Raw genomic sequence first — 5,068 nt, forward strand, 5'->3', positions numbered from 1 at the left:
GGGGACACGGCATGGCTACAAACTGTCACATTTCACCTGACTGTCACTTGGTTTCCTGTCTGTGTGACACTGTGTCTTGTCTGTGTCACTTCATGTCCTGTCTGTGCCACCCTGCAAGTCCCTTACCTTGTCTGTGCCACACTGCAAGTCCCTTACCTTGTCTGTGCAACACTGCAAGTCCCTTACCTTGCCTGTGCAACACTGCAAGTCCCTTACCTTGTCTGTGCCACACTGCAAGTCCCTTACCTTGTCTGTGCCACACTGCAAGTCCCTTACCTTGTCTGTGCCACACTGCAAGTCCCTTACCTTGTCTGTGCCACACTGCAAGTCCCTTACCTTGTCTGTGCCACACTGCAAGTCCCTTACCTTGTCTGTGCCACACTGCAAGTCCCTTACCTTGTCTGTGCCACACTGCAAGTCCCTTACCTTGTCTGAGCCACACTATATGTCCTGTGTGTGCCACACTACATGTCCCTTACCCTGTGTGTGCCACACTACATGTCCCTTACTTTGTCTGAGCCACACTATATGTCCTGTCTGTGCCACACTACATGTCCCTTACCCTGTGTGTGCGCCACACTATATGTCCTGTCTGTGCCACGCTGCAAGTCCCTTACCCTGTGTGTGCCACACTACATGTCCCTTACCCTGGCTATGCCACACAATCTTTCCAGTCTGTGTCACATGTCCCTCACCCTGTCTATTCAATCCTTGTTCTGCCAGTTGATGCCTCTCTTCTGTCTGCACCAGCTGATATTGTCCCATATGCCAGTCTATGCCTTTCTTCTTTGTATACCAGGTGACTCTGCTACTCATGCCAGTCTATATCTCTGTACTGTGTATACCATCTAACTTTGCCACATATGCCAGGCTATACCACTGTACTAGATATACCATCTAACATATGCCAGCCTATTCCACTGTACTATGTATACCATCTAACATATGCCAGCCTATACCACTGTACTGTGTATACCATCTAACATATGCCAGCCTATACCACTGTACTATGTATACCATCTAACATATGCCAGCCTATACCACTGTACTATGTATACCATCTAACATATGCCAGCCTATACCACTGTACTATGTATACCATCTAACATATGCTTATCTGTGCCAGTCTATACACTTCCCCCATACAATACCAGCCTGCCTGCTTATCTGTGCCAGTCTATACACTTCCCCATACAATACCGGCCTGCCTGCTTATCTGTGCCATATGTGCCAGGGGATAAACCTTCCCTATAATATACCAGCCTGCCTGCTTATCTGTGCCAGTCTATACACTCAACCCATACAATACCGGCCTGCCTGCTTATCTGTGCCAGGCTATACACTTCCCCCATACAATACCCGCCTGCCTGCGTATCTGTGCCAGGCTATACATTCCCCCATACAATACCTGCCTGCGTATCTGTGCCAGGCTATACACTTCCCCCATACAATACCAGCCTGCCTGCGTATCTATGCCAGGCTATACACTTCCCCCATATTATACCAGCCTGCCTGCGTATCTGTGCCAGTCTATACACTTCCCCCATACAATACCAGCCTGCCTGCTTATCTGTGCCAGGCTGCCAGTCTTCGTGTCTCTTGTCTGTACCAGTCTACGTTTATTTTCTATGCCAGCCCTCCTGCAGTGTCTCTGGCTGCCCTCTGTGTGTCTTTTCATAGACACTCTCTGTGACTTCCCACTGAGCGGCTGTGTGTCTGTTCCCTGACTGTCCCTTTGTTATTTCCCACTCTGTGTTTATTGTATGACCGCTGTCTACTTTCCCAGGCAGTCTCATGTCAGCCATTAACTCCCTTCCTTCTCCCCTGAGCAGTCTCTCTGCCCCAACTCTCCCCTGAGCAGTCTCTCTGCCCCTTCCTGTCCCCTGAGCAGTCTCTCTGCCCCCAGTACTATTTGTGCTCCCTCCTGAGTAATCTCTTTTCCTCCTCCTCTCCCTTTAGCTGTCTTTTGCCCCATTCTCTCCCCTGACCTGCTTCTCATCCCTTCCCCCAGGGATGTCACTCTGGGTCTCCCTCTCCTGAGCATTCTATCTGCCTCCTCCTCTCTCCTGAGCAGTCTCTCTGCCTCCTCCTCTCTCCTGAGCAGTCTCTCTGCCTCCTCCTCTCTGCTGACCTTCCTCTCACCCCTTTCCCCAGTGCTGTCACTCTCTGTCTCCTGAGCAGTCTCTCGGCCCCCCTCCCCTCTCTCAGGCTGTCTCTCCTCCTCCCTCGGGCTGTCTCCTCCCCTCTCCCGGGTGTCTCTCGGCCCCTCCCCTCCTCCCTCCAGTGTGCAGTGGCGCGCCCCGTCACGTGGGTGTCTAGACACTCTGTCGCTTTAAAAAAAAAAGTGATTGTGTTCCTCAAACAGCTCAAGTTACTAAAAGCTCTTTTATGTCACCTACATGCTCGGAGCGATGTACACAGCGACCTACGGAGGCCGGGACACTGTGTGACCGCACTGTGACAGCATTACACTCTGCTACACTGAGACTATGTGACTGCACTGTGATACAATGTTTCTGCACTGTGATACACTGACTGCACTGTGACTACACTGTGATACAATGTTTCTGCACTGTGAAAAACTGACTGCACTGTGATATACAGTGACGGCACTGTGATACAATGTTTCTGCACTGTGATACACTGACTGCACTGTGATACACTGACTGCACTGTGATACAATGTTTCTGCACTGTGATACACTGACTGCACTGTGACTGCACTGTGATACAATGTTTCTGCACTGTGATACAATGTTTCTGCACTGTGATATACTGACTGCACTGTGATATACTGTGACTACACTGTGATACAATGTTTCTGCACTGTGATACAATGTTTCTGCACTGTGATACAGTGACTGCACTGTGATACAATGTTTCTGCACTGTGATACAGTGACTGCACTGTGATACAATGTTTCTGCACTGTGATATACTGTGATACACTGGCTGCACTGTGACTGTACTGTGATACAATGTGACTGCACTGTGATACACTGACTGCACTGTGACTGCACTGTGATACAATGTTTCTGCACTGTGATACACTGACTGCACTGTGACTGCACTGTGATACAATGTTTCTGCACTGTGATACAATGTTTCTGCACTGTGATATACTGACTGCACTGTGATATACTGTGACTACACTGTGATACAATGTTTCTGCACTGTGATACAATGTTTCTGCACTGTGATACAGTGACTGCACTGTGATACAATGTTTCTGCACTGTGATATACTGTGATACACTGGCTGCACTGTGACTGTACTGTGATACAATGTGACTGCACTGTGATACACTGACTGCACTGTGACTGCACTGTGATACAATGTTTCTGCACTGTGATATACTGAGATACACTGACTGCACTGTGATATACTATGACCATGCTGTGATACAATGTGACCGCACTGTGATACACTGACTGCACTGTGATATACTGTGACTGCACTGTGATATACTGTGACTGCACTGTGATATACTGTGACTACACTGTGATATACTGTGACTGCACTGTGATACACTGACTGCACTGTGATATACTGTGAGTCACTGACTGCACTGTGATATACTGTGACCGCACTGTGATATACTGACTGCACTGTGACTACACTGTGATATACTGTGAGACACTGACCGCACTGTGATATACTGTGATCGCACTGTGATATACTATGACCACGCTGTGATACAATGTGACCGCACTGTGCTGCAATGGGACCGCACTGTGCTGCAATGGGACCGCACTGTGCTGCAATGGGACCGCACTGTGCTGCAATGGGACCGCACTGTGCTGCAATGGGACCGCACTGTGCTGCAATGGGACCGCACTGTATGTGATATACTGTGACTACACTGTGATATACTGTGACTGCACTGTGATACACTGACTGCACTGTGATATACTGTGAGTCACTGACTGCACTGTGATATACTGTGACCGCACTGTGATATACTGACTGCACTGTGACTACACTGTGATATACTGTGAGACACTGACCGCACTGTGATATACTGTGATCGCACTGTGATATACTATGACCACGCTGTGATGCAATGTGACCGCACTGTGCTGCAATGGGACCGCACTGTGCTGCAATGGGACCGCACTGTGCTGCAATGGGACCGCACTGTAATACAATGTGACTGCACTGTGATACACTGATACAATGTGACCGCACTGTGACGCCATGTATGATGTTTGTATTTGTTATTTTTACAAACCCCAAAAAGAAGAGTCGCAATAAATGATTCTAAGAAGCTCCTCCCATCAGTGCGTTGTATTTCTGAACAATCCTGCTTCCTTGTAAACATGCGCGTTACATTGTAGTGGCAACGCATGGAAAACGTGTCCCCAGTCCTCTGATCTCCCAGGCACTCTATTGGTAAAATCCTTGCTCTGAGTTCCTGGGTCTGTACACTTACTACACCCATTATGAGGAGCTCCCGCCATCCCTGTGCTGAGTTCCCGGGTCTGTACACCTGCTGTGCCCATTATGAGGGGCTCACACCATCCATGTGCTGCGTTCCCGGATCTGTACACTTACTACACCCATTATGAGGAGCTCCCGCCATCCCTGTGCTGAGTTCCCGGGTCTGTACACCCGCTGTGCCCATTATGAGGGGCTCCCACCATCCCTGTGCTGAGTTCCCGGGTCTGTACACCTGTTGTGCCCATTATGAGGAGCTCCCACCATCCTTGAGCTGAGTTCCTGGGTTTGTACACCCGCTGTGCCGATTATGAGGGGCTTCCACTGTACTTGCTTTTTTTTATATCATGGAGAATATAACAGGAAGAGACGGAACACACAAATTTGGGCCGAGGCAGCCAAATCTTCCAGGGGGCACAAACCGGGTATCGCAACAGGAAGACCTAACTACATAAAAGAATCCCGTTGCTCGCTCTGCCCCGCCAGCCTCCACCTATATGTAAAGTTTGACATTTGTGACCCTTCGGCACTGATTAATAAAGATGGCCTTGTTCTATAAAAGGTGTCTGATTGGCCCTGCGGCTTACTGGTGTCTTCATTTTGCCCCAAGCACTATTCTCAGGGACCGGCACT

The sequence above is a fragment of the Nanorana parkeri genome, unplaced genomic scaffold, assembly GCF_000935625.1.
Source record: "Nanorana parkeri isolate BGI_ZX_2015 unplaced genomic scaffold, ASM93562v1 scaffold210, whole genome shotgun sequence".
Classification (NCBI taxonomy): Eukaryota; Metazoa; Chordata; class Amphibia; order Anura; family Dicroglossidae; genus Nanorana; species Nanorana parkeri.